This window comes from Pleurodeles waltl, chromosome 7, assembly GCF_031143425.1.
Source record: "Pleurodeles waltl isolate 20211129_DDA chromosome 7, aPleWal1.hap1.20221129, whole genome shotgun sequence".
Classification (NCBI taxonomy): Eukaryota; Metazoa; Chordata; class Amphibia; order Caudata; family Salamandridae; genus Pleurodeles; species Pleurodeles waltl.
The window spans coordinates 1,296,955,146-1,296,977,581 of NC_090446.1; the positions used below are offsets into that span (position 1 = coordinate 1,296,955,146).

At 47.9% G+C, this 22,436-nt stretch overlaps 1 protein-coding gene across 1 annotated transcript in view; it reads left to right on the forward strand.

Moving 5' to 3' along the window:
* Positions 1-3,550: 3,550 nt before the first annotated feature.
* Positions 3,551-22,436, forward strand: part of LOC138246204 (transmembrane protein 60-like) — a 45,315-nt gene continuing 26,429 nt past the window's right edge. The window contains exon 1 of the mRNA XM_069200561.1: positions 3,551-3,621. The gene's annotated coding sequence lies outside the window, so the exon portion shown is untranslated. The remainder of the gene's footprint in view (positions 3,622-22,436) is intronic.

The window sequence follows — 22,436 nt, forward strand, 5'->3', positions numbered from 1 at the left end:
TGCCATGCAAATTCCACACTGGCACCCTTGGGGACATTGTACATACTGCAGCACGTTTCATTCTGGGCTTGAACAAATATGATCACATCATTCCTACCCTGATAGAACTCCAGTGGCTCCCCTGGCTGTCCCACACCATCTTCAAAACCAGCTGCATCATTTACAAAACCATCATGACCAGCACCCCTGCTTATCTTGCAGACTAGGTCATCATCTCCAGTGATTCTCGACACACCCACAGCAAGACCATATCATACTGCAGACTAAGAAGTGTACAAAAACCTAAATACAAGGCTGCAGGCCCTTTCCATCTATGCACCCAGGATCTAGAATAACATTCCTGTATCCATCAGCACCACCTCAACGCTGCTCCGATTTAGGAAAGAGTTGAAGATTCACCTTTGTGAAGAACACCACATCACAATGCATTAGAAGTCCTCATCCAGCTTCCTCTTGTTACTTGTTGACTTTATGCTTGTCTTTGACCATGTACAGCACTCCACTGCCCTTTATCTAGGTTCACGCTATAGAAATACCACACACCTACATACAGAGTGCGCAAGGAACATTATAGCACAGGCATACGTTGTCTTTATGGTGACTCAGTCATTCTTTGTACATAAGCTTCATCCTATTTCCAGTCTGTGAATGAACTGCCATATATTCGCAGAAATGTTTTTCCAAAGCTATCAATATGGAGGTTTTTGTTTCTGATACTATGCATGCATGTGTATGTTTATTTAACCATGGTCCTTATCCTGAACAAGTGTGCACGTTCTTCTGTTCCCCTTTTTAAGAATATTCTATCACCGTGACAGGTTTGAGAGATGTCAGGGGAGTAAACATGAGCATGTTGGAAAAAAGAGACTGCCTACACACTACACCCTTATACTACAACTATTTCATTGCTTCCTCTTATTCTCAACTTCTGGGTACATTCCACATAAAATATTAGAAAGAGAAATGCAACATCAGGCAACCAGTGGCTTCAGAACATATTTTTCCTTTCCCACAACGTGCGAGGTAGCATCAAAAAGATAGTGCTGCACAATGGATATGTGCTGGCGCATGTAACATGTCAGTAGACAACAACATGCCTGAAGAATACATAAAATGATGGACAGAATGCCACCATGCATATTTACAGTTCTTAAGATTAATTTAAGGGTTTTTCACCTGTCACGTTTTGTTTTCTCTACAGTTTATTTAGAACGTGGCAGAATATCCACAGTATAAGCTGCCTGGAAACCAGGCACCAAGGTGAGCAAGCGTAAGGCGAGTTTAATGGTCTTGCCGTCATCCATACATACAATGTCTTGTCGAAGGATGTCCAAGAACATTCCTGGGAGGGCCAGACTGGGATCACCAGCAAGATAAGAATGTGTGCTTTCACTGAGCCTCAGAAAGGACTCTGAAGCCAATAAAAGTCCTGCGAGACATACAAGGCTCTTCCAAACTAAATCAATGCAAGACTATTCCCCTGAGGATGCGGAACGCATGGACAACTAGGCAACATTTTGACATTCTGTATTTTGACATATCACATATGTCATTACTTGTGATCATACCCAAGTGAAACGAAGTCAAGTCAAACACTGCTTGGCTGTGCCCCTCTTCTGAGATTAAACACCTGTTGACACGGTCTACTCTCAGGTTCAACATCCTTGCATGCCCGACTTAGTTCATTTCACTACTCAAATCTGCCAACTCACCCTATTCCCCCACTTAACCCTTCTCCCATCAAACAGCATCTGACCCTCGCTCATTTATTCAGCCATCTAGAACTTCTGGTAGTCACACAAAATGTTTCAAATTAACAGTGGCACTAGACAAACCAATGGCTGATTCCTGATCTTGCTCCATCTATTGTGCTGTCTCCCAGCTGCCTTTTTCCAGAAGTCCAGGAACATCTGCTATTTGGCAGGATTAATCTCTACCCATCCGCTCATTAAATATGAGATTCATCTCCAGGATAGCACTTTTCACACCACTGAAACTGCTCTCTCTCATGTGTCTTTTAGTATTTGAGCACTTCACAACCAGAGGTCAGCCAAATTTAATCTTACTCTTGAAGTTCTCAATATTACTGATATTGTTCTAGATTGGTTCTTCTCTTACCACTCAATCATTCAGGGTGTTCAGACACCCTTCCAGTACCATCCTCCCAAGAGGCCTCTAATCCTCTCATTGTATATGTCCTTCCTGTGTAACATTATCTTCTCCTTCTTACACTACTATGACCTGCTTGCCGACAACACTCGAATCTTCTCTTCCTCTTTTTTCCCACTTCAACTCCACACTTAATTTACCCAGCTCCATAACTATCAGGTAATATATGGTTCCACTATCTCTCGTTCTCAACTACTTTTTCTCTCTGTGGCCCTCTCTGCTTCTCTTTCAGCAGAAATTTAGAGGGTTTCAAAGGTTATTGGACATCTTATTTCAACACATGGAGGGAGTAAAACCAGTTCATGATAGTATTTTGATTTGTGTCCGAACCTTGCAAAAGCAACAACATTTTATGCTATATATTAGATCAATTAAAAACTTTCAGCAAAACTCGACAAGTTGACAAATGTAAATTTCTATGCAAAGAACTAGAGTTTCTGGATCTCTGCATTTTGAGTGATCGTATCATGCCGAAGGAGGCACTGATGAAGGCTATTTAGGACGCACCACCACTATGTAAAAAGGATCAGTTGGGGTAATTTCTAGGGCTAAGTGAATACTATTCAAGTGTGTAGTCCACAATTCCAAGAGAGCACTTATGAATTGAAATATCAAATATGGATGGAGGTGTTAGACCTGTCAGCCTTATAGTGGTCCTCCCCTAATTTGTTTGCCTGCTTTCCTCCACTTTTTCTGGAGTTTTGCTTCTGTTGGCCTTAGGACTCTGTGCACTTTACCACGGATAACCAGTGCTAATGCGTTTGTGCTCACACCCTTAAACATGGTTTGATTGGCATATTTGATTGGCCTATTTAATGTACATGTAAGTCCCTTCTAGAGTGGTAAACCATATACTCAGGGCCTGTAGATTAAATGCTATCAGTGGGCCACCATCACTTATTGTGCAGCCCTCTGACATAGCACCTTAAAACATGTCTCAGGCCTGCCACCACAGCCTGACTGCTGTGTCCCACTGCCATTCAACTTGCCATTTAAAACCACTTGCCAAGCCTTAAACCCCTCCTTTTATTACATTAAAGTCACACCTAAGGTAAGCCCTAGGTAGCCTTAGGGCCGGGTGCCTGTGTAATTAAAAGGTAGGACATGTACTTTTAAGTTTTACATGCCGTGATAGTGAAAAACTCCAAAATTTGATTTTTACTACTGTGAGGCCTACCCCCACCCACAGTAGGATAACATTCGGAATTCCTTATTACATTTATTAAGCTGTAATTCCTAAATGAGAGGAAGTCGTGTCGCATGGTATGGGAATATGCACAAATTACCAAGCGGACTTGGAATGAGTGTTTTTTTCTATAATTATCACATATGGTGAGAGGAGATTGCACTGGGTCTTGAGCCTTCATCTTTTCTCCCTCATAGCACCATCACTCAGAGAACCACCATATGGACAGATGGATACCCCTCAAAAACAAGAAGGAGAAGGTTCAGGTAAGTGTCCTTACTATATAAATCTTTGATTCTTTCTAAGTGGAATGTGTTATCCAGTGTTCCGTACCAAAACTGTGGTACTGCCACCACGTAAGAATGAAAAGATGTATTGTGCAGGGTTAATACAATCATCAGCACCAATATGTCTAAATCTCTGTGGTCAGCAGGTGAAAAACCCCTGAAAAACTGCAGCATCGATACAGAAAACATTAAGAATCCATCCTTTATAATATATATACACAGTTACTTTAATAATTTACTCAATATTACTAAAACCTCCTACCATATCAACACAAAAGAAACAAGGACAGGAAAAGTTCATTTATCTCCTCTGTACAGTCGCGGCCCCCTTCTCTGAGCTACAGAGACGGGGGCCGCAGCTGTACAGAGGATATAAATGCCTTAAGGCAGAAGGGACCCGATTGGAGGAAATAATTTTGTGGGTAAAGGATACATTGCATTACCCGGCTAAAGAATATTATTAAAAGAAGAGGATGTTAATAAGGATTTTCATGCATTGTAAATCTGAGTACATTTAGAGATATACTTGAGAAGATGTTGGGTTGAGGGTTGAGTGAATTTTAGGTGTTCCCTACCTAGTAGTCCTGAGGAAGACCCGTTTTGGAGCCTGGAATTGGCCCAAGAGTTATTAATGGGTCGAAACATCGACGATAATGCTGTAGCCTGGATTGTTTTTTTCTTTTTAGAATGGAGTGAAGGACAAACGTGGGGAATTGAACCCGGACATAAATAAGTGTTGATTCAATTAGAAGAATGGTCAACCAACAGGCTTTTTAAATGTAATTTGTTAATGGATATGTGGGTGATTAACTGTCGGCTTCTGCGTTTCTAATCACGAGCAATTGATCTTTTGCACTTTTCCTGTCCTTCTTTTCTTTTGTGTTGATATGGTAGGAGATTTTAGTAATATTGAGTAAATTATGAAAGTAATTGCGTATATATAATAAAGGATGGATTCTTAATGTTTTCTGTATCTATGCTGCAGTTTTTGTAATTTATTATTTTTGGATTAGATAAGAGATGAAGGTAATTGTTTCCGCATGGATCAATGTTGTTTGGTAATACGATTTGAAAGTTGGAATTTTCCAGCCCTTAGCCCTTTGTGTCTGCAACCTGTCTTAGGTCACATGACTGGGCGTAACTGACAGTTAGGACTTTGTGAATTCCTCACAAACAGCCACACAATAGTGGGATTAGCTGAGCCTGACTGGGCCATTAACTGGATTGATGGGGGGGTGGAGCTAAGCACAGACCCATTTGCACCAGTATAGTCTGTGTCCTGTCACCTCACAATAGGCCTAATGACCCTGTACTGTCACTGCAGCTAGCTTAGAGTCAGTAAATTCCAAGAACTTTAAAGAACGTTTCCAGAAACTTCTCCCACCTTCTAGGAGCAGGGCACCCGAATATAAAAATAGGGCTCTCAGACCCACTCTTCAGTTCACCACCGGACCTGTGGAAGGACTCGCAAAGGACTGCCTGCTGATGTGACCTGCTGTGCACTCTGCCAGACTGCTGCTGTACCTGGAAAGATTGCTTTGCTTCCTGAAGCCTGCCTTGAACCCTCAAAAGCTAGCCCTGCTGTTGTGCCCTTCCTCTACACCTGCACCCAGGACTACCAGAAGTGACTCCAAGGGCTAGTTTGCTGGCCTCCTGTTCAGAGCCACAGGGACATGATTGGCTTCTACCATATTGAACTTGCACCTCTACCCAGCCCGAGTGAGTCCAGAACCTCCATGAGGTCTCCATACACTCCTGGACCCTTTGTTGTGGTGCTAAAGGTGACCAGATTCCCAAGGTTGGTGTTTTTAGCTTTCAGGCACTATTAAGAACCTTAACATTTGAAAATTCATAACTCTGGTTCTACTGATTGGATTATTGCTGTTTTGGTGACAGATAATTTAACAACAATTGAGCAGCTCATTCCCACATGACATGCCTCCCAGTAGGTGTTTTAAAAATAATAGGCAGTGACTTTAATTGCCAGCTTGAGCCCCTGGACTTCTCCAGTAGGCTTTGAGCCAGAGAGTGCACGCCGGTAATGGGAGAACTTGCTCAGATAGGGAAGGGAGGCATGCTTTCAATAGATCCCCAAGTACTAGCTTGATAGACTATAAATTAATTGATGTTAGACTATGGTCATTTGCCATCAATATGTCACTTATTACAAGGCATGATAGTGACCATAATGCACTTGCACTGTATGTGGATACCCCCTTGCTAGGCTCACAGTCATGCACGCTCAACCCTTTGATGGCAGGCACTAACTAGCAACCAAAAGATGCAGGATAAACTTGCGTGTAGTGGCGTGCTTGAAGGACTCAGTAAAGTGTATATATAAGTTAGTATTGAAGCGCCTTGGAGAGCTCAGTAATTTTGATTCTGTTTTGGGCCAGGAAACTCCCTTAGCAAGGATTGGGGAAGTGCATAAACAACTTTTTGCAAATTAAAAAAAAAAAAACTTTAATGTTGAAGCTAGGCTGTGGGAGCCAGGAGGAATCTGGCCTCATTGTTTAATAGCCATTGTATGTCTGTCAGATATGCGCTGATAACTGCAATTAAGTTCCAGGACAGATGTGCAATTCAAGCTATGAGAGCGGCTTTCAAAAGGGCTGTTAATAATGCTAAGAGGGAATGAGAACAAGGGAGATGGGAGGCACTCCTTGCGGCCTCCAAGGAAAAGGATCAAGCTGCATTCTGGAATATAGTAGCCACTGAGAATACTGTGGGGATTGTACCACTGAAAGCAATATTTCCGTAGATTACTGGATTGCCCATTTTACTAATTTCCCCTAAGTCCCTTGTGTCAAGCCCTGAAGAAAAAGACCAGCTGACCAGTGGCTAGTGGTCATTTTTGGATTTGAACAAGGTGCATTCTGGGAATTGCAGTCCTAACCCTCAAGGAGCAACTCCGAGCTTCTGGATCCTTGGGGGGAGTTGTAGACTCCTAAAAGACCTTCAAAGACCTTCTGGAAGAAGATCCAGAAGTTTGGTGAAGATTTGAGAACTTTTGGAAAAAAAACTCCATAAATGGACCGAACTGACATCGTGAGTCAATTCTGCTTACGTCAACAGTGACCTGGCCTGACTTGCAGGTTCGCCCTGCTGAAAAACTCCGGAACCCTAGACATCCAGGATATCACTGGGTGCTCCTGGTAAGGCAATCTGACAATGTCAACTTGAAATCCGCTTGCTGTGGAGGGTCGTTCGATGTTGGAGAGGAAAAGCTCCCAAATTTTTTCTAAGTCAGAGCGTAGAAAGTTGAGTGAGGCTTCCCACACAACATATCCAAAGGGGGCTCCAGGGAGGTCGGATCCAATTTCAAGTTAGGCCCAGACGAGGATTTCCGTCACGAAAAATAGTCAAAGTCCAAAGGTAGAATTCTTCATTGAGGTCCCCTGTGATGTGTTACCGAGGAGGGCTCTAGAAAGGTTGGATCCGAAATAGTGATTTTGTCCCAGTGAAGAAAATCTTCAAGAAAAAGACTAAGTCCAAAGGTAAAACTTTGACCCAGGCCTCCCGCTAACTGTAGCTGAGCAGGGCACCATCACGGTTGGCATCAAATTTTGACTTTGCCCTGGTCTAGTGCGACCAGATGTCCAGATTGGCACTTTTGTTTTATAAGCACTAGAAAACATTTAGGCCCTCATTAAGACCTTAGCAGTAAATCCCACTTACCGCCATGCTGACTGCCGCCAACATACCGCCGCCACAGCGGATTACCGCCACCCATATTATGACCCACACATAGCAATCCGTCACTATACAGCCACACACACAAGTCCACCAGCCCAAAGCTCATTGATAAACTGGAGGTAGCAAAACCCACACCGTTACGCCAACAGAACTACGCCCACAGCATTATGACCCACGAATCACCGCGGCGGACATTCCATGGTGCTAAACCATTGGCGGTACATACCGTTGCGCTCAAAATACACACACACATACAAAACAACACTACATTGGACAATTCAAACTACGCACACCTGACACATATACACACACCACACCCACATCACTATAAAACACACACCCACATTACCCCAACCCTTTACCATTACAAACAAGTGCCACAAGAGAGATAGCAAGACCACAGACAAGACCCCAAACACACACCACCATCACCTATACACCATCCACGCACCCCACATCACACACCCCAACACAGCACCTCACACACCCTCACCCACACCACTCCCAATACACCCCTGGCACCGCAACGACACCCCAGGTTCTCATAGGAGAAGCTAAGGGTCATGGTGGAGTAAATCATCCGGGTAGAGCCACAGCTATTTGGATCACAGGTGCAGCAGACGTCCATTGCAAGGAAGATGGAGCTATGGCAGAGAATCGTGGACCGGGTCAACGCCGTGGGACAGCACCCCAGAACAAGGGATGACATCAGGAAGAGGTGGAAGGACCTACGGGTGAAGGTACTGTAGGAAAGTACTATCTTGCCTGGCATGTTACCCCCATTTTTACTTGTATGTATGTTTGTTTTAGCCTGTGTCACTGGGATCCTGCTAGCCAGGACCCCAGTGCTCATAAAGTGTGCCCTGTATGTGTTCCCTGTGTGGTGCCTAACTGTATCACTGAGGCTCTGCTAATCAGAACCTCAGTGTTTATGCTCTCTCTGCTTTTAAAATTGTCACTGCAGGCTAGAGACAAATTTTACCAAGTCTGATTGGCAGACTGGAACACCCTTATAATTCCCTAGTATATGGTACCTAGGTGCCCAGGGTATTGGGTTCCAGGAGATCCCTATGGGCTGCAGCATTTCTTTAGCCACCCATAGAGAGCTCAGACAATTCTTACACAGGACTGCCACTGCAGCCTGAGTGAAATAACGTCTACGTTATTTCACAGCCATTTTACACTGCACTTAAGTAAGTCACCTATATGTCTAACCCTCACTTAGTGAAGGTTAGGTGCAAAGTTACTTAGTGTGAGGGCACCCTGGCACTAGCCAATGTGCCCCCACATTGTTCAGGGCAATTTCCCCAGACTTTGTGAGTGCGGGGACACCATTACACGTGTGAACTACATATAGGTCAATACCTGTATGTAGCATCACAATGGTAACTCCGAACATGGCCATGTAACATGTCTAGGATCATGGAATTGTCACCCCAATACCATTCTGGTATTGGGGGACAATTCCATGCATCCCCGGGGCTCCAGCATAGAGCCCGGGTACTGCCAAACTAACTCTCCAGGGTTTTCTCTGCAGCTACCGCTGCTGCCAACCCTCAGACAGGTTTCTGCCCCCCTGGGGCCTGGGCAGTCCAGTCCCAGGAAGGCAGAACAAAGGATTTCCTCTGAGAGAGAGAGGAGAGAGGAAATAGGTGTTAAGGGCCTGAGAGGAGTAGCCTCTCCTGGCCTCTGGAAAAGCTTTGAAGGGCACAGATATTGCCCTCATTGCATAAGCCAGTCTACACCAGTTCAGGGATCCCCCCAGCCCTGCTCTGGTGCGAAACTGGACAAAGGAAAGGGGAGTTACCACTCCCCTGATCAACACCTCCCAAGGGGAGGTGCCCAGAGCTCCTCCATTGTGTCCCAGACCTCTGCCATCTTGGATGCAGAGGTGTGAGGGCACAATGGAAACCTCTGAGTGGCCAGTGGCCAGTGCCAGCAGGTGACGTCAGAGACCCCTCCTGATAGGTGCTTACCTCTCTCTGTAGCCAATCCTCCTCTGAGGGCTATTTAGGGTCTCTCCTGTGGGTTTCTCATCAGATAACGAATGCAAGAGCTCACCAGAGTTCATCTGCACTTCTCTCTTCGACTTCTGCCAAGGATCGACCACTGACTGCTCCAGGACGCCTGGAAAACCACAACAAAGTAGCAAGAAGACTACCAGCAACATTGTAGCGCCTCATCCTGCCGGCTTTCTCGACTGTTTCCTGGTGGCGCATGCTCTGAGGGCTGTCTGCCTTCACCCTGCACCGGAAGCCAAGAAGAAATCTCCCGTGGGTCGATGGGATCTTCCCACTGCCAACGCAGGCACCAAACTTCTGCATCACCGGTCCTCTGGGTCCCCTCCCATCTTGACGAGCGTGGTCCCTGGAACACAGGCGCTGGATCCAAGTGTCCCCGACAGTCCAGTGGCCCTTCTGTCCAAATTTGGTGGAGGTAAGTCCTTGCCTCCCCACGCCAGACAGTAATCCTGTGTACTGCGTGAACTGCAGCTGCTAGGGCTTCTGTGCACTTTTGCAAGACTTCCTTCGTGCACAGCCTAGCCCAGGTCCCCAGCACTCCGTCCTGCATTGCCCAACTCGCTGAGTTGGACTCCGGCTTCGTGGGACCCTCTTTTGTTGTGCTGAGACGACCACCGTGCTCAGATCTTCTGAATGCCTGTTCAGGTGCTTCTGTGGGTGCTGCCTGCTTCTGCGTGGGCTCTCTCTGTTGCGCCCCCTATGTCTCCTCCTCCAAGGGGCGACCTCCTGGTCCTTCCTGGGCCCTGGCAGCACCCAAAATCCTCAACCACGACTCTTGCAGCTAGCAAGGCTTGTTTGTGGTCTTTCTGCGTGGAAACAACTCTGCATCCTCCAGCACGCCGTGGGACATCTTCTGACCAAAGGAGAAGTTCCTGGCACCTTCCGAATCTTTGGCTTCTTCCACCCCGAGGCAGCCCTTTTGCACCTTCATCCGGGGTTTAGTGGGCTCCTGCCCCCCCTGGATGCTTGCGTAACTCTTGGACTTGGTCCCCTTCCTTTGCAGGTCCTCAGGTCCAGGAATCCATCTTCAGTGCTTTGCAGTCAGTTGTTGTCTTTGCAGAATCCCCTATCTCGACTTTACTGTCTTTCTGGGGTACTAGGGTAACTTTACTCCTACTTTTCAGGGTCTTGGAGTGGGGTATCTTGGACACCCTTGGTGTTTTCTTACACTCCCAGTGACCTTCTACACACTACACTAGGCCTGGAGTCCATTCGAGGTTCGCATTCCACTTTTGGAGTATATGGTTTGCGTTGTCCCTAGGCCTATTGTCTCCTATTGCATTCTATTGTGTTCTACAGTATTTGCACTACTTTGCTAACTGTTCACTTGCCTGATTTTGGTTTGTGTGTATATTTTGTGTATTTTACCTACCTCCTAAGGGAGTATATCCTCTGAGATATGTTTGGCATATTGTCACTAAAATAAAGTACTTTTATTTTTAGTAACTCTGAGTATTGTGTTTCTTATGATACAGTGCTATATGATATAAGTGGTATAGTAGGAGCTTTGCATGTCTCCTAGTTCAGCCTAAGCTGCTCTGCTATAGTTACCTCTATCAGCCTAAGCTGCTAGAACACTACTAATCTACTAATAAGGCATAACTGGACCTGGCACAAGGTGTAAGTACCACAAGGTACCCACCATAAGCCGGGCCAGCGTCCTACAGGTACGTTCCACAGCAGCAAGGCACCAAATAGCTATACAGAGGACTGGCGGTGGAATCACACCTCCTCCCCCACAACTAACAACATGGGAGGAGCAAGTCTTGGTGATTATGCATCCTGAGGGCCTGGCAGGAGTAGGAAGAGGACTGACTCTGATAAGTCAAATCTCTATTACTATCACCCCCCCACCTGCATGTCAACACAATCCCATCACTTCACCACCTACCACATACCCCACCATCACAACCCACTCATCCCAATAACAAGCCCTGCATGTAACACCAATGCATAGACACCACTCACGGACCTGCATGGACACCTATCACCACTGCATGCACACTGGAGAGAATCACCTAGCCCACCAAATAGCTACTCACTCAAAGGCAAATCTGCCAGTGCAATAACAACCATACAGGACAACACACCCATGCACAAGATGATACACACAGAAACAATAACACTGCATTTACATCCCCAGCGTCACCGGAGAGGAGGTGCCAGCAACTTCCAGTCCACCCCAGAAGAGGCCCACAGTGTTGATAGCAGCTCTGGAAGCCTGGACCTTAATGACCAACCTGGCCCATCAGGGATCTCTGGACAGTCGGTTACCCAGACACATTCCCATACCACCACGGAGCCTCCCCCTCAGGAAACACCACCACAGTACCCACTCAGCGGGCCCATACCTCTGACCCCAGGATACGTCAATCAGCAGAGTGTCGACCACTACAGGGACCCCAGGCCACCCCACAAACACAGGACGATCAGAGACCTGGGGTCAGTGACAGTGGGCACAGGGTTCAGGGGACAGAGGCACAGGATAACAGGGAAGCTGGGAGGACTGCTGTGCGACAGGGGGAGGACAGGCCCAGGGAACCGACTCTCCAGGAGGCACTCACCAACATCCTGGGAGCATACCACCATTCCCAGGAGACGATGAGCCAGATACTGGAGAAGTTGCAGGAGACCCAGGGGCTGCAGGAGGGGGCTGGAGATCAGGGAGGACTTGAAGGACATAAACACCACCCTGGTCACCATTGCAGGGGTGCTGGCTGACATGGCCAACACCTTGCAGGAGGCAGTGGCACACCACCGGGCCCCTGACACTTGCCAAACCGATGAACAGTTTTCTACCTCCGCTGCTGTTAGTGGACAGGAGGCCCTGCCACAGGACCAACAGGCCACCAGCACCCCACCCCCTGCAGAAAGAGAACCCCCCCGCAAACGGTCCCTGCGATCCAGGCAGAAGCCAGAGAACATTGCCAAGACCCCCGCCATGAAATAAGACTCTCCTGAATGTCACCCTTGTGTCCCACTCTGTCACCCTGTCCACCATGAACTGCCATTGCTCCCTTTCCTATGCCCCCTTGGACAATGCACCTGTGATACAAATAGACTGGACTACAACTTGGACTTTCATCCATCATCACCCCAGCCCATTGCACATCCCCCTCTAATCATTAGCACTTAAATAAACACAATTTGAAAAAATACATGTATGGAGTCTGTCAAATCATTTAACCATTTATTCGTTTAACAAGCTTTAAACACTGCCATATAATTGTACAGTATTGTGTATATATAGGAATGACCTGTAGTTGACTGCAGCCAACACACCAGGAGCGATAGTGGGACACAAATATCTGAAAATAGAGATGCCAAAGGGTACAGTAAGTGGGCATAGAATTTTTTTAATTAGCCTGCCAGTGACAATGTCAAATACAAAACTGTCATTGTAAAGTGTAATTACAGTGTCCTACCTGTGTGTCATTGCAAGTATTGTCTTATAATAGCACTTCTGTTGTCCTCATCCTCATCCTCTGCCTCCTCATCTTCACTGTCCACAGGGTCCACTGCTGCCACACGCCCATCTCCAGCCTCATCCTCCTGCAGAAAAGGCACCTGGTGACGTAAGGCAAGGTTGTGCAACATACAGCATGCCACGATGATCTGGCACACCTTTTTGGGTGAGTAGTACAGGGATCCACCTGTTAGATGGAGGCAACAAAACCTGGCCTTCAGGAGGCCGAATCTCCTTTCTATTCTTCTTCTTGTTCGCCCATGTGCCTCATTGTATCGTTCCTCTGCCCTTGTCCTGGGATTCCTCACAGGGGTCAGTAGCCACAAGAGGTTGGAGTAACCAGAGTCACCTGCAAATATCGAGGGACAACTGTTAGACACACACTAACCCTTAGGGCCCACACCATAACCATACACCAACATCCACTGGGTGGGAACCATGGCCCACTTAATAGCCACAACCGGTGCCTCTGGAGTTGAGCCATCACATATGGGATGCTGCTATTCCTCAGGATAAAGGCATCATGTACAGACCCAGGATACTTTGCATTGACATGGGAGATGTACTGGTCCGCCAGGCACACTATCTGCACATTCATGGAGTGAAAGCTCTTTTTCGATTTCTGAACACCTGTTCATTTCTCCGGGGGGGCAAAAATGCAATATGTGTACCATCAATAGCCCCAATAATGTTGGGGATATGTCACGTTGCATAGAAATCAGCTTTCACTGTGGCCAAATCCTCCACCTGGGGGAAAACAATGTAGCTGCGCATGTGTTTAATCAGGGCAGACAACACTCTAGTCAGCACTATTGAGAACATTGGCTGAGACTTTCCTGCTGCCAAGCCCACTGTCACTTGGAAGGAGCCACTTGCCAGGAAGTGGAGCACAAATAGGACTTGCACAAGAGGGGGGATCCCGGTGGGGTGACGGATAGGAGGTATCAGGTCAGGCTCCAATTGGGCAAACAGCTCTGTGATTGTGGCCCTGTCCAGTCTATAGGTGAGGATAATGTGCCTGTCCTCCATTGTTGACAAGTCCACCAGGGACCTGTACACAGGGGATGTCTCCATCTCCGATTCATCCGCATCGGTTGCAATCCAGGGGGCAAACGGTGAGTAGCTGGTCAGTATCTCATATTTCAAAACACTACACTGCATTGCATGTTGTGACTGTAACACAAGATTGTTGTATAGGCCCAAATGGTGCATATGTGTACTGTGACGCAGTTAGGTGCCACGGCCTGCCCTCCCCCTAAAGTTGGTGTCCGCCTGTCCTGTATGGAGTTACATGTGGAAATGAGGTAATTCCATTGACGCTGTGCGCCGTTGCGGGAGGCGGTCAAAAACCGCTGTGTAACTCCTCATTGGATCCCATTGAGCCCTGTGGGTTACAGTGGCCAATGGTGATGTACGCCCGTGGTGACTGTACGCACAGCCGCGGACCTGACCGCCATTTTCTATCTGTTCACCCACTTGCTAACTGACCTTCAACAGGAGAGGACCTACACTGCATGTGCTGCTGTGACCTCTGTCTGGAACCGACCATGGCTCGTGTCACTGGGGAAAGGGCCCCTGCCTTCACCACTGCGGAGTTGGAGAGACTGGTGGATGGGGTCCTACCCCAGTACCAAATGCTGTATGGGCCTCCAGACCAACAGGTGAGTACACTGTGAGCATGATGCATGGGGCATGAATGCATGGCGTGCTGTGTGTGAGGGCCTCATGTAAGGTGGGGGTTGCTGGAAGGGTCCTGGGAGGCGTGCTGCATGTATGGTGGGCAATGTCTGTGCGTAAGGGGATGGGAGGGCTATGGTGGGACCTGAGTGTAACAGGCCGGACGGTCTGACTGATACCTTTTTTCTGTGTGTATTTTTCTGCAGGTCAGCGCCCATCAGAAAAAGGGTATATGGCGTGCCATCGCCAAGGACGTGCGGACCCTGGGGGTCTATGGCAGGTGGAGCACCCATTGTCGGAGACGGTGGGAGGACCTGAGATGCTGGGCAAGGAAGACGGCCGAGGCCCAGCTGGGGATGGCCTCCCAACGAGGAAGGGGTGCCCGTCGAACCCTGACCCCACTGATGGCCCGCATACTGGTGGTGGCCTATCCGGAGCTGGATGGGCGCTTGAGGGCATCATAGCAGCCACAAGGGGGTGAGTACAATTTCCATTTAGACTACTTGCGTGTGGTGGGGTGGTCTCCGGGGAGGGGATGTGGGCGTGTGGGTACCACTAGGACAGGCCGGACATTGCAGGGTAGGTCCCATGTTGGGCATGGCATGATGGTAACCACCTCCAACCAAGCTGGTAGGCATCCACTACTGGGCAGGGGTCTGTGGGTCTCTGGTATGCTGTTAGTGGCGTTAGGTATTACTGTCCATGGTCTGGTGACTAACATTGTGACTGGTAGTGCATTGCATAATGCGTAGGGCTGTTCCCTGTGTGTGTGTGTGTGTGTGTGGTGTATGCCAACGGTGGTGTTGGAGCAGCCATTGACCCGGTGTATCCTTTGTCTCTCCCCCCCTTTTTGTTTTGTCACCCTGTCCTTCTGTGCATTAGCATCATCTGGCAGAGGAGCTGAGGCACCGGCGACGGAGGGAGCTGCATCCCACAGGGCCCAGGGTGCCGATTCCACCGACAGTGAGGGCACCAGTGGGAAGGAGGGCGAGGGGAGCACCACGGCGGAGACAGGAGTGGACAGTTCGGACAGTGATACCTCCTCCGATGGAAGCTCCCTGGTGGTGGTGGACACCTCTGTGGCCACCCCAACTACAGGTACAACCGCCACCCCGTACCAGCACCGCCCTCCCAGCAGCCCCTCAGTGAGTTTCCCGTGCCCGCTCACCCGGGAGGGTGGGCATCTCCTTCGCCCCAGGCACCTCAGGCCCTGCCCCAGTTAGCTCTGCTACCCTGAGTGAGGAGGTTATTGACCTCCTGAGATCCATCTATGTGGGGCAGTCAACCATTGTGAATGCCATCCAGGGGCTGGCTGGCCATTTGAAACAAACAAATGCATTCCTGGAGGGCATTCATTCTGGCATGGCGGGCCACCAGAGATCAATCCAGGCTCTGGCCTTCTCTTCGATGGCAGCCATTGTCCCTGTTACTAGCCTCCTCCCTCCAACTTCCTCTACCCAGTCCCATTCCCCTCAATACCAACCTATCCCAAGCACACAGGCAGACCAGCATGCACCCAGGACAACACACAGGAGTGGTTCAGGCAAGCACAAGCACCACACATCATCCCACAGGCACTCACACAAACACCATCCAGATGCAGACATACCAACATCCACTGCCTCCAGTGTGTCCCCCTCCTCCTCCTCGTCCACCTCTCTCCCAGTAGCACCTACACACACACCTGCAAGCACTACATCCTCATCCACTACCTCCATCACCAGCACGACTATTACTACACACCCCTCACTGGGAGTCACCACCCCAACATCCATGCACACGTCCCCTGTGTCCTCTCCCACTGTGTCTGTGACCCCTCCTCCCAAAGTACACAAACGCAAGCACTCAGACACCCAACAGCCATCAATCTCACAACAGCATCCAGCCCATGCACCTGCACCCAAACACAGCAGACACCTCCTACAACCACTTCCTCTTCCTCCACTCCCAAACCTTCACCCTCTTCCTGCCCAATGTCCCTAAGAAGCTTTTCCTTCCCACTGTTGACCTCTTCCCTACACCTCCCCCCCGTCCTTCACGTTGGGCCAGGGCATCAGAACCCAGTCGAGCACCTCAGCCACACAGGCCACGGCCACAGTAGTGTTGACAGCTACTGCAGGTGGGAGAGGTTCCTGGGAACCAGCCAACAGTACTGGAAGTGTGCATGCACCAGGGGCATCAAGGAAGGGCAGGGAGGCACCACCAGCTCCAGAAGGGAAGGACAAGGACAAGGAGGCACCACCAGCTGCCAAAGGGAAGGGCAAGGAGGCACCACCAGCTGCAAAAGTGAAGGGCAAGAAGGCACCACCAGCTGCGAAAGGGAAGGGCAAGGAGGCACCACCAGCTGCAAAAGTGAAGGGCAAGGAGGCACCACCAGCTGCGAAAGGGAAGGGCAAGGAGGCACCACCAGCTGCAAAAGTGAAGGGCAAGGGGCCAGCACCAGCAGGCAGGAAGGACAGGAGGCCTGGTGCTGGGACTCATTGGGAGCCCCCACCACCAACCATGGCGGTTAAGCCGTCCGAGGCTGCAAGGGAAGGGCTGAAGCCTCCCCCCCACTGCCAGCCCACCACCAGCACCGCCACCAGCACCACCACCAGCACCACTGCCAGCAGAAGCCCCAGTGGGCAGCCGTCCAAAGCTGCAGGGGAAGGGTGGAGCCTCCCCCCACCACTGACAACACCGCCACCAGCACCGCCGCCAGCAGCAGCAACCCCAGTGGGCAGCTGTCCGAGGCTGAAGGGGAAGGGATAGATCCTCCCCCCACCACTGCCAGCACCGCCACCAGCACCGCTGCCAGCAGCCCCAGTGGGCACGTCCAAGGCTGCAGGGGAAGGGCTGGTGCTTCCCCCCACCACTGCCAGCAGCGCCGCCAGAAGCAGCAGCCCCAGTGGGCAGCTGTCCGAGGCTGCAGGGGAAGGGCTAGAGCCTCCCCCCACCATCAGCACCGCCACCAGCAACACCACCAGCAGCAGCAGCCCAGTGGGCAGCTGTCCGAGGCTGCAGGGGAAAGGCTGGAGCCTCTCCCCACCACTGCCAGCCCCGAAACCAGACCCGCCACTGCCATCACTGAGCAGCTGTCCCCGCCGGTGGGCAGTGTGTAGTCCTGCCTCCATGGGCTGTAGTTCATCCTGGCCCCTGCAAATCCTGTAGGTGTGACACCCAGGTGAGAGACTGTGACCTTGCACTACCCAAGATCTACATCACAGGGCACAATGCCCCCTCCAGAACCAGTGGAAGAAGCCATCCGCTCACCCCATCTTTCCCAGGATGAAGCACACTGGGCACAAGGTCCACACCAGACCCAGTGGAAGAAGCCATCTAGTCACCCCATCCTTCCCAGGATGAAGCACACTGGGCACAAGGCCCCCTCCAGCACCAGTGGAGAAGCCATCCACTAGAGAGACTGTGGCCTTGCACTCCCCAGGACCAAGCAGTGGGCAATCCACCCACTTGTGAGACTGTTGCCTTCCACTCCCAAGGACCAAGATGTGGGCAATCCACCCACTTGTGAGACTGTGGCCTTGCACTCCCCAGGACCAAGCACAGGGCATGTTGCCGCCTTCAGAGCATGTGGGCAAACCACCCACTTGAGAGACTGTGGCTTTGTACTCCCAGGACCAAGCAGTGGGCAATCCACCCACTGTGAGACTGTGGCCTTGCACTCCCCAGGACATCGCACAGGGCCTGTAGGCCCCTCCAGGATCAGTGGCATTGTACCATCTTCCGGCTGAGGGGCCCCCTATTCCCCATCCCCCTGAGGTGCCTGTGTATTTTCAACCTGATGCCCTTGCAGTGTTCTCTCCGTGTTGTTACAGGAGTGAGGTGGGGCCTTGGCCTATGTGTTGTGGCCCTGTGACCCATGGACATTGAGGACTGGGCAGTGTTCCTCCATTTGTAAATATGTAGATACGTTTGTATTTTGATGCACTTATTCATGTTATTTTATCGTAATACACTCACTTTCTTCCAATCTTTTTTTCCTTGCATTATTCCCGAGGGGTAGGGGTGAATATGTAATGTTACTGCATCTGGTTGTGTGTATGGTGTTGGGGTGGGAGTGGGGGTGTTGCGTGTGTGTGTCACTCTCTTTTTCCTCACCCCTCCCTTGTGGGCTAGGCGGCAGTACTCACCGTGGTCGTCTTCGCCGGCATTGCTGCTCGTAATGCAGGAAGAGGTAGATGAGCATGAGGAAAATGTGCAACTCGGGCTCCATGGTCTCGTGGTTGTTCCCTGAGTGTCCAGAGGTGAGTCCTTTGACTTCTGTGCTCTGTTTCCGCTGTGCTTTTGATGTCGTTGGTACGGCCCCGGAAAAGGTGGTGGATAGGCCTGTCTTAATACAGTGGAAGGAACATTGTCTTCCACCTGGCTGTTGGCGGTTACCGCCGTGGTGCTTGTTGCTACTGCTGTGGCGGTCGGAGTGTTAAAGTGGCTGTCTGTCTGAGCGGTTTCCGCCGTGGTCATAATTCCATTTTTTTTAACGCTGGCCTGTTGGCGGTATTAACGCCGCTTTATCACCAATCGCCAGGGTTGCAATGAGGGCCCTAATTTTTAAAAATTCATATCTCCGGTTCCTTTTATTGGATTTTTGTCCTTTTAGTGTAATTTTAAAGATAAAAATATAATCTATTTTTATCAATTGGATTTTTAGTGTGTTTTACTTATTTATTGTTTTGTGATCTTTAAATGCTTTACATACCTGTCTCCTAAATTAAGCCTAACTGCTCATTGCCAAGCTACCAAGGGTTGAGCTCGGATTGATTTATTGAGACTTGACTGGACCTAGCAGGGGTTAGTGGCTTATCGCTAAGTGTAGGTACTTACCTGCCCTTAGCAATAATCCACTTTCCAACATGTACGCTCCAATTGTGGGAGACAGTGCACCCTTATCCTCTGCAAGGAGGCCCCAGCTGTTAGCCGTGGAGGGAACCCTGCTATTAATGAGTATTCAATCATTGCTTGTGAGGAAGTGGTTCTGGCAATTTGGAAGGTTGTGCCACACAAAGCCCCTGGTATGGATAAAATTCCTGGTGATCTGTTATAAGCAGAGATCGATGTCTGGGGCCCCTATTTCACAGTAGTTTTTAATGCCATTTTGGATTGGGCTATAAATCCCACAATCTTGGGTGGGGGCAGAAATAATCCTTATATATTAAAATGGTTGGTGCCAGCAAACTACAGGCCCATTAGCCTCATTTATACCACACAGAAACATTTTAGCAGACTTATTTTGTCAAGATTTCAAGATTTTCTAGAGGCTAATAACATCTTAATTCCCATGCAAGCAGGATTCTGCAATCATACATCAACAATTGATCAAGTCTTCAGGCGGCAGTTAATATATTGAAAATCCATAATTCTTGAAAAGGGCAGACTCTATATGGTATTTGTTTGTTTAATTCTATCTGGTTCCTGGTTCGATCTGATTTCATTCGATCTGGTTCCCAAAAATGTGTTATGGTAGGTGTTGGCTGAGATGGGTGTCCCACCTGGATGAATTTAGTAGTTTCCGTTTTCAGAAAGGGATGGAGATAAATGTTAACAAAACAAAGTATATGATCTTCAACCCGTGTCATACAACATGTGCTAAACCCACTTTGAATGAGTCCCCGCTAGAGCAGGTTCAACCATTTGAGTATTTAGGCAACACTCTTAACAAGAAGTTTGAATGGGCAGCACACATCTCAAAACGAAGACTTAAATTGGAGCAATACTTTGGTGGGTTGCTGAACGTTCACTGGGGCTCCTTTTTCAAACCTGTCACACCAGTGGTGTAGATCTAAACTTATTAAGCACTGGGTGGCTTCCTTCATGGCGCTAGGCTCTGGGGACACAAGGATTCAAAACCCTTACAATTAGTTGAGAATAGATTTCTGAATCAAATGCTGAACCTTTCGGTTAGTACTCCCCTGGTCATACTAAGGCTAGATCTAGAGCTCAGGCCAATCTCAGAAAGAATTGCAATTAGGCCACAAATGTACTGGAGAAGACTCTTTGCTACTCCCAAACTGTTTCATTACTGCTGTGATCTGGAAAAGGTGCTTAGCCTCCCACGGGCTGACAATCTTCCCTGGATTACATATGTTAAAGGCACACAGTTAGGCATGGGGCTAGTTAAACTCTGGGAAGATCCCAAGGGGACAGGTCTACTAACTAGCAAATCGGAGATTAGCGGTGTTTCAGGAACATTAAATTTGCTATGCTCATGTCAAGCCAGGTCCCTTTTACAATTACTGACTCCTTTTTAATGGTTAAAGACTTATAAAACTGAACAGTTTGTAGATGAAGTCGAACCAAATCTGGCCGGAAAGCTGTATGTTCAGTTTTGGATTGGGTTGTTACCAATTCAAATAAATATGTCAAAATGGGTGAGCTCAGAGAGATTGGCTGAGATGGCCTGTCCATCTTATGGCCATGATGAAGAAATGGTGGCTCATGCCCTGTTTTTTTGCCCCGAGTATAGCAGGGTGAGGTCCAAATGTATAATCCCAATTTGCAGGAATCTCAGAACCACTCAGCACATGGAATTTTACAACCATATACTAGCAAGCAAATTGTATTTGTAGTTTCTAGGTATTTATTTGCTATACAGCAAATGAGGAGGAAAAATGTTTTATTACTGGCTGATAGAAAGGCTGTTAGAAGAACTGCTGAAGTGGGAGTGGAGTTCGGGCTGATACGCCGATTAATGTTTTGTTACGTATTAGCTTTCTGATTGCTCGCTGCCTTGTACTTAGGCGATTTATTTATTATTTGGCCTCTGATAAAATAATGCTACCTTTTTAACCTGCACCGTCACTTTTGTATAAATATTATGATGGATAATGTTTTAATTATTGTTCTTAACCAATTTTATCTCCTGAAGTTTGTAGGTCTTTTTATTGCTTTTTATAGTGCTTACAGTCATATTGATATTTGGATTTTTAAATGTCTCTGTTGTTTGCTTCTTTTAAGGTGTACTGCCGAAATAAAGAATATTGACTGACTGATTGGATTTTGTTGTTTTGGTGTCAAATAATGTATTAAAGTTTAGTCTCTCTTTTTCATGTGTTGAGCTTTCACTGTGTAACTATTTGTGTGATGCAAAAATACTTTACACATTGCCTCTAAGTTAAACCTCTTTTTGTGCTAAGCTACCCAGGGTTAAGCACAGGTTAATTTAGTGAATTTTGTGTGGTTCAACCTGCAATGGATTGTGGTTGTTGCTTGACCAGGGAGCACACTCCAGTCAACCAGCAACTCAAATTCTTATAGGAGGGATTAAATGTCCAGTGACTATTTTTGATGGAACCAAAAGTTATGGAAGCTTCTGCCATGACCCATTTAATGAAAATTATAAATAAATTGTTATTGTAGAAGCTAGTAACATAGGGATTGGGGCAGTTCTTACTCACAAAATCAAAGATCAGAACAATACCATCACATTTACTTTTAGAGCATAAACATGTACTGATGAAAGATCACTATCAAAAGAGAGGTCCTAGTTGCGTGTGGGTGGTGGAAAATTAATATGTTCTTCTTTTAGCACTCCTCCCAACTTCTAACAAGGTAACGTATGACATGCACTATATGCAGCATATTCATGTCAGTGCTGTATTTTTAAAATATTTTTAAATTATAAAGCATTTTTATACATTACATAGAAGGTTCCTAAAGTCATACAGTACCCACATGACAGGTATTCCTCAGACCTAATAATAGACATTTACATCATCAATGAAGAGTTATATAGCACAAACAGGGAAAAAAGAAAGCCTAAAGAATAAAAGATACATAGCTATGACCATATAATCACTACAGCACTGTAGAAGCAAGTGAATTTTATAAGTTTAGTTGAGTGTAGCTGTAAATGGAGTTCCTATGAACAATGAGGGTAGCACAATCCTCATTAACATGAAGTACATCTGCATGTAATCATTCTACCAATCGTGTTCTTT